This window comes from Trachurus trachurus (assembly GCF_905171665.1).
Source record: "Trachurus trachurus genome assembly, chromosome: 5".
NCBI classification, from domain to species: Eukaryota; Metazoa; Chordata; class Actinopteri; order Carangiformes; family Carangidae; genus Trachurus; species Trachurus trachurus.
This window is the reverse complement of record NC_139896.1, coordinates 32941097-32955029: the sequence shown is the minus strand read 5'-3', so window position 1 is coordinate 32955029 and position 13933 is coordinate 32941097. Positions and strand designations below refer to the sequence as shown.

The 13933-nt window shown below is 41.9% G+C and overlaps 1 protein-coding gene across 1 annotated transcript in view; it reads left to right on the top strand.

The window, feature by feature from the left end:
• The first annotated feature begins 408 nt into the window (after window positions 1-408).
• The window catches only part of ppp1r16b (protein phosphatase 1, regulatory subunit 16B), a 103304-nt gene continuing 89779 nt past the window's right edge, over window positions 409-13933 (top strand). Inside the window, exon 1 of the mRNA XM_083971357.1 lies at window positions 409-492. The gene's annotated coding sequence lies outside the window, so the exon portion shown is untranslated. The remainder of the gene's footprint in view (window positions 493-13933) is intronic.

Below are 13933 nucleotides of genomic sequence, written 5' to 3'. Positions count from 1 at the left end.
AAAGTGGTTATGCCATGTGAGAGTCAAAACCACATCCTTACAGGTGATCGTGTATGTGTTTGTCACCATTCTCACTGTGGCCACTAGATGTCACCTTATTACAAAAAAGTAGGCTAACTATGGGGCATAGGTAACCTGCTGAAAATACGACCTATGGACTCATTTTCTGGGGGGGGGGGGCACCTATACAGTGTATGATTGAGGAACGTGGCTGTTTGTGGGCCCCACTATGTGCACTCCTGGTGTTCACCGCCCTCCAGCCTCCTCCCCCCTCTCAGCCCCGCCCTCAAGGAGTGACTTGGTGTTGGATAGGAGTGAGAGAGAGAGACTCTGCAGACTTACACACACACACAATCACACACACTAAGCGTTTCTTACCAGCCCTGCTGTGTGTGTGTCTTCACTAACGGGACAAGTTTAAACCTCCGGGATATCGCTGTCGGCTCTCCGCTTTTCTTCCTCCTCCATGTGAACATCTCGACCCAGAGTGAGGTAAGTGCAGAAATGTAGAGACATGTTGACAGTTTTTCTTTTGGCTGGTTATTGAGCTGTGGACTGGTTGTAACTAAACGAGGGGGTTGAAGGAGATTTTTTTTTGTCAGTGGAGGAAAAAGCGGCAGCAGCAGCAGCAGACAGGCAGCAGCAGCAGCAGGAGGAGGAGGAGAGGCATGTCCGACTCTTCTTGGAGCAGTTTTTTCTTTCTTTCTTTTTTTTTTTTTTTTAGCTAGCTCACTTTACCGCCTTTCCACAGGGTCAGTCACCACACGGCTCCACGAGCTGCACCGAAACCCGGCGAAAAACCGTCGTTTCCTTTCCGCCGCTGCTGCCCGGAGGTTTGAGTTGTAGGCAACGGTTTGTGATTTAGCAGAGCTGCTTCAACATCCTCTCCTCTCCAGGATGTTGCCATTACACCGCTGTAACGTTACACATGGCTTTTCCCCTACAACAGCGTCTACTCTCCACAGCCTGGGACACTTGGACACACTTTCAAATGGCTGAAGGCTGCAGAGATTTTTATTTATTTATTTTTAATCTTTAATCTTTAGTTTTTTACTTTATAAGTCGCTGTGTAGGAGAGAGGAGAGCTCACCCAGGCTGGCCATGTTCAGGTTGTGTAAACGGAGGCGTTTGAAGAGGATCATTGTCTTAGTGTAAACTTTTGAATGGAAAATATGCCCACACCTTCCTTTCCCCCCCTTTAGTTTTTGAGCAACATGTTTGTTTGATGCTTTGAAGTTACTCCCCCATTTCATGTGTGTGGGGCCGTGAATGCGTTTTTACTAAGGTCTGCCCATGTTTATTTTTATCCTCACCTAATCTGTTGAGTAATTATTCCACTAGTCCAATCAATCAACCAGTTAGTAAAATGTTAGTGAGTCAGAAACAAAAACAATTAAAGAAACTCAAAACATAATATTCACTGTAAAATCTTGTAAAACAGAGGAAATCACAGGATAGAGGCTAAAACCAGGAAACGTTTGACATTTTTAGTTAATCAATGACTTCAATCTATTATTATAGCACTTGTAGGTTAACTCTGTGGATTGACTAAGGAACAGTCCAGATTTACAAAGACACAGCCTAATATAACATTTCAGAAGCTGGAACAATGCAGCAACTTGCATATCAGTAGCCTATATTATAAATTAATTGTATGATAGTGTATATTCTCATCGTTTAATCCATTCATGATGTCAGAACCTCCATCACAGTTTCTCAGAGCTCAGTGAGAGGCTATCATCCAGTAGCTAAAAAAAGAAAAGATCCAACCTACCATAGTAAAACAGACTAGAGATTAAGAGAAAACGCTCATATTTTATAAGCTTGATGTAATGACCATCAGTAGGCGACTGGTGATCACATCAGTTTCTACAGGACAGACGAGGCCACATGAAAAATCTATGAGGCAACAGAACGTTTAACAGCTCTGTCTCACGTTCACAGACCAAAACACAAAAAAGATGGAAAACATTATCGGCTGTGTTCGTCTCGCTTTGTGTCAGATGTAGGCTACACTTTGTTAAGGTAGGTGGTGGTATCCCTGCCTGGCTGAGTTGGCCTTTAAATGTTTGATGTGCAGAGACGTCCTGAGCGCTTTCTCCTGCTGTTCCTCTCAGCGTCTGCACCGCCCGTCGCCTCATGTTAGAATGAAACGGGCTGTGAGTGAGTGAGTGACGGTGCAATCTCCCTTCATGCATACACACAATACTGTACATACACACACAGATGCAGGGAAGATGTGATGGAGTGTATCTGAGCATGCAAGCATGTGAGAATCTGAAAATGGATGTGCAGGTCTGCAGTGCATCAGCAATGTGCCTCCAGACTGCAATATTGGATTACGTTTTGCTGTGCACCTTATGTTTTCTGCACATCATATAGTTTTTTGTCTCAGTTCTGACATGTGACATTTACTGATGGACTTGTCAATGCAAAGACAAAGCAGGTCCTTCAACCTAAAGGCTTTCTTTTCCTGTCTACACATGATCAGCAGTACTGGGTGCAGCGTAGGTTTCTGTCACCGACGCGTGGTACGCAGCAGGAAAGCCCCAGGGAATTTCAAAAACAAAACAACAAGCTTGGCAAAGACTTGTTTTGTTGAGGTCGTCATTCTCACTCGAAGGAGAAGAAGAAGAACACTATAGCTAAGCAAAATTCAACGACCATGAAGTGTTTGGGAGGATGAAACCTTCGTCATCCATCATGTGTTGCTTTCAAGTTGTGTTGCAGACAAGATTGTCTCGCTGGTTTTGCATTGAAAGGTCACCAGTCAAGCTTCTTGAACTTCAAGAATAACAGGAATGCAGGATCGGTAGCCTATAAGTGTCATGGTTTTAGTTCTCTATAGGGAAACAGGAGTTCACACTGGTGCAAAGTGTCTGTGCAGAGTAGTGCTGCAACAGTTGATAACTTCATTAGCTAATTGCCAGAAAGTTCATTGGCAGCTGTTTTGATAATGAAATAAACTCCAGGCTTGGCAGCAGGGCGCACTATGTAAAACTGCAAATTTCATTTTTTTGATATTAGGAAAAGTATTGAAAATGGCGGCAAATATCACAGTATTCAATATTATCAATAATCAGCCAAAGTCTGGTCAGACATGATGGTAACCTGAATATCTTTTGGATATTGGTCTATATGTAACATATCTAATAGGTTTGACTAAAGGTCAGTCATTAAGAAAATTCTACAGTTTTATATACACTAGCCTTAAATGTAATAATAATAACACCATATTCATCTTCTGTTTTCCCATCTGGTTCTGCTCTGTAAGGGGCTGCAGTTTCCTCTTCTGGTACTATAAAACAAACACGTGTGTCTAATTCATGTAGCACATGATTGGAATGTACTAAATCACATACTGCAGCAGTAACAATATAACATGTAGGTTAAAGCAGAAGTAAGCGATCCGGTCGTTTTGGCTAATGCTGCGTTCCAGGCAGGCTTTTGAAACAGTAAATTACAGCTTCAAGTCACGACTTACGACTTTGTAGCGTTCCAGGCAACCCACTCGTGTTTTTCCGACCTGTTTTACCTGTGAAAGTCACTATAACGGCCACTCGTAACTTCCGACCCGTGAACTCGCACCAGATCGAACTGGTACGACTTCACAGGTCGGAAAAACACGAGTTACGGGTTGCCTTGAACGCACCATACGTCTTGTCAGCCGATGGAGTTAGCAGCCCCCGCCCTCGTCACGGATCTATAGAGAGCCTAAGCGGAAGCAGGAAGTAACGGTCACCATGGGACCTCAACTCTGAAAAACTCGCCATTCAAATGAACGGGACTGAAAATTTTATTTCGTGAACCGTTTGAATTGTGCCATGAGAAAAAAATATGTCCTCTACCTGTTTAAAACATCACGTTTCATCCCGAGAAATCAGCCGTTTGTTGTAAAACTATTGTAAAATAAAATTCAGAAGAATCTGTAACCAGAAAGACTACAAGTCGCGTAGGTGACGTCACACACCAAATGCCGCCCTTTCCCGTGTCAGTTGGTGACGTATTTTTTGTGGGACACAGATCTGTAGTCCGTAGAGCGGTCTTTACACAAAATACATTCTTCTGTTGCCGTTTTATGATAAACGGCTGATTTCTCGGCATGAAACGTGATGTTTTAAACAGGTAGAGGACATATTTTTTTCTCATGACACAATTCAATCGGATCACGAAATAAAACTTTCAGTCTCATTCATTTGAATGGCGAGTTTTTCAGAGTTGAGGTCCCATGGCGCCGTTACTTCCTGCTTCCGCTTAGGCTCTCTATTGGTCCTCGCCCCTACGTCACCACATTCAGGCGCATCCCTTGGCTGCACACACAGCCCTTCATGCCGTTCTCTCTCCTCATTGGATTTTCATTCATTGGACTTATATTAACACAAAAATATCACTTACTTCTGCTTTAATACGTTACGTTAATTATGGTATAAGTGCTACCATTGAAATAAATAATCTGAAAAAAATCGAATTGACGACAATGAATGACCCTTTTGGGATGAATAAAGTAATCTGAATCTGAACTTCAGCTGACCACCACCTCTCTTCTTTAAGAAGCCTTCCAGAGTCTGCTGATTAGTGGTAGATCATTTTCTTTTAGGTGGCATCTTTCCTTTCTCCACTCCTATGGACAGGGGTAAACAATGAACATGAACATTCAAAGCAGGAGAACATTACTCCAAAGCCATTCATATTATTATTTAGCCTAAGTGTGCCTGCATAACAGGCAGGCTATATTCATTTCTCAGACATTTGCTCTATTATTATTATCACCATCAATATCTACTCTATATATTATTCTCATATTATTATTATTATTACAACAACATATTGCATCTTCTTTTATTCATTAGTGTAACTAAGTATGCCAGATGCTAATGCACCAATGAAAACTGTGATTTGTGCTCCAAAAATAATAAATAATAGGCTTTACACGCTACACGCAAGCAAGTATTGCATCATGAGGTGTTCTGGGCTTGTAAATCTCTTATCTTCGGTGTCATGCAACTGAGTATGCTGTGAATTAACAACGCCAACAGAAACACTCAGCGTACATTTCTCCCTACGTAGCTAATGAAATTACATTCTTACAAGTTACAAGTGTCTTTTGATACCAGCATGTGTGGCAGGTGGTGCTAATTGAACGCTTGAAGAAAAGACTAGATTACAGATAGGACATTGTTTTGGGCTAAATGATGCGATGCGGTTAGGCTTTGTTTTGGCGTCTCTCTTTTTAATATGAACTGAGTAAGTAAGGACGTAGTGTTTTTATGGTGACAAAATAAGCATCTTGTGGTGAGCTCTGCTTCTGTTGCCTCCGAGGGCCCCGACACACTGACTTGACCACATGATGAGTTTCTCACCTGTGAGCAATGAAGTCGGCGGTGATCAGAGTAAGTACAAGCAGAGCGAATAACAACTTTAATGAGTGCGGTAGCCTACAGTTTGACATTATTATCAGTTTTTCAGAAAAACATTTAATTTCATTCAAATTGAAAAACAATATAGCCTATAGGCTATAAAAATAATAGTCATTAAAGTAGCTGGTTGGACTAAATTGTGTAGCAGCCGACTATATGGCCGACAGCCGGCGCTTGTGGTAAGCCCTGATACAAATGAATATTTTAGGTCAAGCAAAGAGACCCAAACATTCTCTCATTCCACCTTCTCAATTTTCTGCTTTTCTGTTTCCTCTGTGGAAGCAAACTCGGTATGTTTACGATTTATTGATCTGATAAAATCAGTAATCTAATGACATGAACTTAGGCTTTTAGAAATTGAAGAAAAAATATTTTCCACTGTATTCTGAAAACCTGTGTAGACCATGAATGGATTAACCGAGAAAGTAAGCAAAAAGTTATTTCACGCTGAAATTAGTTTGAAAATATTTGCAGACCCACTTTTTGTTCTTAAAATCTGAATGCTCAAATTTTAAGTTGCTAAATAAGAGGTAAACTTGTTTCATCAAATTGTTTAACCGAATAAATCTGGTCAGGGATTTGAAAACATTTGGATTTGATGTTGAATATAAATTTGATTAAAAGCAAAAATGTTTTAACAGGGTAACACAGTTTAAAACTTGAGGACAGCTTCACTAAACCATCTGTGATTTCTTGAATATTCTGTAGACATGCACCAACCTTGCTTCTACCGTTCAAAGATGAGATGTCTTGTAGTTGTTGTGCTGACAGTGGCCTTGGTTGATACTTTGGTATTTTCTGAAATTGTCTTTTTGATGCATCAACCAGAAAAATAAATTATATCTGTTCTGCCTCTAAAGTCAGACAGATCTCTGTAAGTGTGATGCCTTCTTTCCACATGGAGCTAAACTGCACATGTGGGGGAATTATATACAGTATCAGATGTGTCTTCATTCGTTGGAAAACATAATAGCACAGCGCCTTGCTGTTCCAGCATGATCCACATTTGCACACACGTACACTTGTGCATTGCAGCCCTTCATATTACAACCAGCAGTTCCTCAGCTATTTCAGACCATCAATCATTAGGCTGTATATGGTGTAATGGCAGAATGAGATTTCTCTGAGTGTCTGAGGAGCCCCACTGCTCTCCTTCACTACTCCCTCTTCACTGATGAGCTGCCGCCATAACATACTCTCTGTAGTTTTGTACCCTAACTGATGTTTAATTATTTGACACAGTGATTTGGCTGTTACTCATGAAATATTGAAACAGAAGAGGCCCAGAAGGCTCGCTGAAAGACACCGGCCTCGCTTCATCCTTAAATACAACTTGGAGTGGAGCCGGGCAAGGTCTGTCACCGACGTCAAAGCAAGTCAACGCCAACGCACAATCACAGAGGATTTCTGTTTTGTTTTTAACTATACTATACAATTTCCCTTTACCATAGGAAATACTCATAGGAAATCTGTTTCTTATGTTTGAATTATTGACCTCCTGCTGCTTAAGATGTCCTCTTTGAGCCATGCCCGAAACCTGTGTGCTTGCTTGCTCACTATCGAAAAGCGATTAGACTAGATCAGTGTTCTGATTACAGCGGGCGCTGGCTGCTAATCTGTGGTCTTAATGTGGAGACAGGCCGGGGCAGCTACAGTATCAAGGCTACTTACGGACCCCCCATAGCCCACTTCCATATCACTTGGCCATTTGTGATGCACCGTTATTGTTATTTTGAAAGTGTAAGTTTGGAATAGTTGTCATTTTTCATACGCATTTTCTCCGGCAGTATTTGTCAGATAACAGAAACCACTTTAAAATTAGTGGCAAGTAGAGGGATGTGATTTCCTACGGTTACTCCGATGTGAATTTTAGGGCTACAGCTGAGTTTTTTCATCTTTTAATTATTCTATTATTACAACATTTTCTGTTGGTTGGCTTTGTTTATTCAGCTCCAGTGTGGTTTTGTCTGTGCTATTAAACACTGAGTATATCAAGTTTCAGTGCAGAATAAACTGAGACCAAACTACCAAACTAAAACAAGTGGATGTCTAGATTATAGTGTTGTCCAGTCTGTCCGTGGAGTGGTGGCTTTTGGCTGCATAGGTTCTTAAGTGATCAGTGGACATAATAGTGGATCCCCTGCCGAGGGATGCTGGGATATCTGAGCCCCCTGCGTGACCGCTCGCCGAGAGGATAAAACCACCAACATCACTGTGGTGTAGTGCAGAGAGGAGCTTTGGCACCACATCATCAGAGGCCTATTCCATCAAGGCTGAGCAAGCAAAATCCTGGTTTATTTAGTTAAGTCTGACTAATATAAGTCAGAATTCTGTTCTTTTATTGTGGCACATAAGATTTCCTGCCTATAGTTACTTTGGTTACTTAAACTGCTGAACTACTGTTCCCTTTATTAATAGGTTATGCGACAATATACCATCATTAGCTGGCAAATCATAAAACCAGTAGCTAACTGTTGACATATTTCTGAATGTATTGGGTCACTGGGGGTTATACTGTATCAACTGAAGCAGCATTATCAAACTTTTTTAGAAGATGTTGTCAAGAAGGTGAATTAGGTGTGCTGAATAATCTAAAAGAGAAAATTCATTAGTTTTACTAAAAGGTTTTTCCATAAATCTTTCAGAATTGTTCAAATGATTAAATTGCAATTTACAAGAACAATCACAGTAATACAGATGATGTAACACTGCACTGTGTAACCTGTTAATAGGCACCATGTCACCAAACCTCCTGCACCATGTGACCAGGAATTTGGGCTTGGACAAGCCAGTAAAAATGAATGACATCATCTTCAAAAATACTACAAGTTTATAACAAGCAGCTTTTCTTAGATCATTTAAAAGGTCCATTTTGTTTTTTTGACCTCTGTGTCACTCTGTGCTCTTGCACACTGAAGTCCGACCCAAGCAAAAGTAAAACTTGTATTTAGAGACCTTCCTGCATATCGAGTGGCCTCTGTAACTCTGTGTTTTGTTTTGCTTTGTTTTTTTTTACATCCTTTTTTGTGTTGATGTATTTGTAGCTCATTGCACGTCTCTGCGGTTAAAGCCCAGCATCTTCTGCAGATGGCTGGCACCTACAGAAGCAGACCAACCAATCAGAGCACAGTGAAGCACTGTGAACAGGAAGTGAGCTCAGAGGCGTTTGACCAGGGAGGAGGAGGTGGTGGGGGGGCGGGGGCATTGTGAAGGTTTTTTCCTCACATTGTTGAAGGAAGCACAGCAAGCCTCTTTGGTCCAGCTTTTGACCTCGCCACACGGTTCCTTATTTGAACAAGAGAATTCTTGGATTTCCTGGTGTCCTCTCGATGGCATCTCCGTAATGCATTTTCTTTTCATCTCGACATCAAAAACATTGCTCTCTTCATATTGTCTGTAGTAAACAACTTCTGAATATGAGGTGTTTAAAAAGACTCTGCTGTCCATAAAGAGTCAGGCTTTATTCTGCTCTCCTGATGAGCTAAATGCCTCTTACATTAGACGAACACAGCTGTTGAACTTCAAAGGAAAAATCCAGCCAACATTGGAAGTGTTATTGAAACAGTTCCTGTGTGTGTGTGTGTGTGTGTGTGTGTGTGTGTGTGTGCTTTTTGAAGACTGTTTTTATGAATTCTCTCTCTACTGTTTGAGATGGGCCCTTTAATGTCTGCTTTGCTCTGTCCTACGTCTCTGTCTGCACTCCACTGCACCCACTGGTCTAACACTGACCACACACTCTGGTGCCTGGTTGTACCAAGACTGTGGTTAGTGTGTGTGTGGGTGTGTGGGTGTGTGGGTGAGTGGCTCAATATTTTGTGGTTCATGCCCCCAGTGTTGTTCCATCTCTGTGTAGGTCTTTTTTGGATATGCAAGATTGCAAAGATATCTGTAACTAGGGGTGTACAGCCAGTGCACTATTCGGTTTCGGATTCAGGCTTTTAAAAAAAACGTAGGATTCGTATTTGGGAAGAAACCGGAAGTGGGCGCACTGACTTCAGCCGAGCTAGTGCTACGCCAAGCTAGCCGGCTAACTAGAATGGGAATAAAATAATTTAATCGTGCGGCTCTTCTAGACTTTACAAACGTAATCGGACTGAATGGATCAAATTCTGGTAGTGAAACGAGTTGTTTCGCGGGGGTTGTGACACTCCACCGTTTTTATAGCTGCTTCTTTCCCATTATTGTCTACGAGAAAAATGCTAAGTTGTTTTTGGCAACGCAATCAACAGCAAAACTATTCGGGATCAAAGCATTATTTGTGTACTTCCGAATACGTATTCGGGTACACCCCTATCTATAACCATAGTGAAGACACACACACACACACACACACACACACACACACACACACACACACACACACACACACACACACACACACACACACACACACACACACACACACACACACACACACACACACACACACACACACACACACACACACACACACACTGTTAACCACTAATGTTTTATCCATTAAGGGGTTTTTAAGGTCTCATAAACTGGTGATAACTGGTGCTCCTGCGCTCTGATTTCCTCCAGTGCAGAATCCCTTCAAAGTGTTAACAGTTGTATCGTTTGAAATATTGATGAGTGAGCATAAGTTTGTCTGAAAGCCTCCTTTTAGGAATCCTCAAAGGAGAGCGAATGTTTTAAGTGTCTAGACGTGATGCTCGGTGACCCCCCCCCCCCCCCAGATGTGTCTGAACTGAGCAGCGGTTGCAACATTAATTTACAGGAGGAACAGTAGCGTGTACACACACACACAGGCCTCGTACTGCACGGTCATCTATCTACCACAGAGTTCCCTCAGGGTTTCAGTCTGTGGTCTGATCTGATAACCTCCACTGAGGAAGTTGTGCTTTTCTCTCTGCTGTTTGTTTGCCAGCCCGATGGCTTAAAAACCATCTAAACGGCTTTCAAAACAAATTGTGTAGTGGATGAAGGATTTGTTTATTGCAGAGGATCCCTTATTTCTTTTGAAAGGGTTATTATAACCTTCTGGAAAAGGTTGAGCCTTCCCCCTGTTTATCATCAACTAGCTCAAGGCCTTAAATGAATAATATGTACTAGATCAATCCCACGGTTATCAGTGACACAAATCCAAACTTGTATTAAAAATATTTCTAAATATTTCTAACACTGAAATGACAAATTGGCAGCAAAGAATGCACTTGGTAAAGGCATGTGCTCTTGGAGTGCTTTCTAGTCTATTATTAATTGATACTGTGTTTTCTAGGCTATTATTTAACTGAAATACTTTAACAAAGAAATACTTTAACAAATCTAAGCTTGAGGTGTCATTGTCCAACTTCCATCTAACCCTGCCAGTCTGTCTTTTACTCTGGATTTTTGTTGTCCCAGTCTGTGATAGGTTGGTGCGGTTGATTCTTTATCCAAGTGCAGACGTTAACCACCACTTCACCGTTGCCTGTGTAGGCACATGCACATGAGTTGACCACAGAGTACAGGATGTGAGCATGACTGAAGGGAAGGCTGGCTACTGCGTGGCATGAAGAGGGGCTTGCATGTTGCTGTAAGCTCAGAATTTTCATGCGAACAGTGCTATGACTAATGTTATCATGACCTACGCAATCTCGTCTGCCCCCTGGGAATACCTTTATATACTACTAAACTAGGTTCTGTCTTTAGAAGCTGCCTCTGGATTATGTTCAAAGACAGTTTCCTTTTTATTTTTGAAGGAATTAGTTTATGAAATGCTGCGTTTATTATGACCGTGGAGTCATTAGAAGGTTTGGATTGATGGAGGGCGTACGGATGATGGAGGACTGTCCCACCAGAGACCAGAGTCCAGTCCAGTCCACTGTTCTGTCTCTGATCAGACCGAGGCAACTAAAGCTCTTTGGTTACATTTCAAAGGAGGTTAAATCGAAAGCAACTGGACTTAGTTATTTGTCTAGGAAGACGTTTCACCTCTCATCCAAGAGGCTTCATCAGTTCATGTACGCAGCTGACCAGGCTGGGACTGGTCCAACTATCTGGTGTGGAGACTCACTATTTAACCTCTTGTGTGGGCGTTTCACAAGGGTGATGATGTCACTGGTTCCCTTTTGTGCTCCAAGTGCCAACGACAGTCGTTGGAGTGACAGTCGTTGGTGGGAAGTTGGTTTCGAGAGAATATGCACCGGCTCTTTGGTTACAGTTGCGCTGGTTAATACCCTCATTATCATAGTTAAATGTTGATTATAAACTTGTGTCTCAAGTTGCTGTGAACTTTTTGTGAATTAAATCAGACTGCGATCTTCCACTAGATTTAACCAAGAGCTTTGAGTGTTTTACATAACCATATAAACCCCTTCACTATTCCCTTATTTTATCTCACAGTTTATTCAGATGCTGTTAGAGTTTTACTTTTACGCCTTCTTCTTTTTTTTATCCCTTCTTATCTTATCTTATTGAATCTCATTTCATCTCCTTTTTCATGTATACTCCCCTTTTATCTATTTTATCTAATTAACGGCATCCTGCATTTTAATTTGACGACTCCTTGTTGTTAGGTTCATGTTGCCTGTGTTGCTGTATTGCTTGGGCGGTTCGTCTCCTATGGTTTTATGACACTTGGTTGTGACTTGTCCTCTGTGGTCTTTATATGTTGTTTTTGTCAAGCACTTTGTATAATTGTGTTTTTAAAGGTGCTATAAATAAAGTTATTATTATTATTATTATTTTTTAAAGTTGACCAGGTATTTTGGCTGGAAACAAATTTGTTGTTGAATATACATTCAGTGTTATTGTATTTTCTATTTGCCTGGTGGTTAATGGTTAATGGCCACATTTTCCATTTTACACTAATTATATTAACAGAAAACACAATATGGTGGCAAGTTGCTATTGAACATAATTTGTAGGAGACAGGGTTTGTTCTGACATCATGCAAACTGTACCGCAACTTAACAGGAGCTGATCTCCGACCTCGTTCAGTATCTTATTTCGCACATGAGGATGGAAAAAATTGTTCGTGTTTGCGGGAAACTGGCTCAGATTTAAACTAAATTGGTAGTGTGAAAGCACAGCGAGCTCTTAATGCTGTCATATAAAGACCAGAGTGAAGTAGCTTTTGTGAAACTGCAGTTACAGTAACAGCAACCTCAAAAGACACACTAGCAACTCACCAAACTGTCCAGCCGGAGGACCAGATTGCGGAGACCAACTGTACTCTCATCCTTTTTTTTGTTCGTCTGTACTTTTCTTAATCTGACAAACGCAGGCGGATCTTTGTTTTGCGGTGTAGCAGAATGTCAAATCAGCATGTACAGCTCATATTCTGCCCATGTCCCCCCGGTTTACTTGGGATAGTGCGGCCTCACTATGCACCCATCTTGGTTTAGTAGTGGATTAGAAGTGACACTACTGCAGGCTGGCTGAGTCTGAGCCTTGTTTACTCTGGCTGGGTCTTAGCCGGGGACGCAAACCATCATTAGGCAGAAAAATGACTCAACAGTGGGACAGAGCTCCACTCCAGACAGGGAGAGGGGGAGAGAAGGAGAGAGAGAGAGAAGGCCATGAGGGAGAAACAGTAGGAGGAGCAGTTAAGAAAAGAAAGAGAAACATAAAAAGGAGGATACTCCTGAATTTGCCTGGAGATAGAGTGAACCGGATGGCTGCAGCAGGGAGGGGGGGTGGAGTTCGAACCTGGAGGCCAGGGCGTGCTGTGGTCAAACCCTTTTATAAATAAACAGACAGATTGGTCTAAAATAAACACAATTCGCTCATGTCAGTGTAGAGCAGATGGGCGAATAACCCCACCCAGGACCGGGACAGGACAGGACACCAGGCGCTGGACACTGGACTGCTGCTGTTGTGCACAGAGGCTGCAGGCCAGGTTTTTTCCTGCATTGGAGGTCGGTGTCTCCCACACACAGGAAAATCAGGAGAAAACAACCATCCGCCCCAGTGTGGTGTCTTTTTGGGATGTTCTGCCAGAGGATCTAGGATTCCTGTTTGAAAATCCGTGGACACAGTTGTCTCCTCTGCCACCTCTGATCCAAACACCACTCTGCTGATGTAACAGAAAGCACGGTGGGCAGGTGAAATAAAAAGCCATACATTTATAATAGAGAAAAACCCTCAAGGATTAACAAGAGCCATCACACAATGAGGAAGATGACAAGCAAATGGAGAGTACCGACGCGCATAACAATAAAGCAAAGGAGAATAATTGAACTATATTTTGGGCATGGCAGGACATGAATCTTTACTGCAAAGTGCCAGCTGGTGAAAAGAGGTGAATTATATTCCTTCAAAGTTGGTCTAATGGAGTGTAAGACAGGAATACAGATGAGCAGGTTTTAAGCTGCTTACACACAACCAACCTGCAGCTCCTCTGGTTTAATTACCTGAGGAAATTAGACCTTTTACAGGAAGTCCAGGAAGTCTTACACATGTATTCTGATGTACATGGAAACAGCTTGTGTCACAGCTTTGACCACACCACTTGTCTGTATTGGATAGATTATGCAAGATTTGAGCAAGATGAGGCGAGGTGTGAGGTC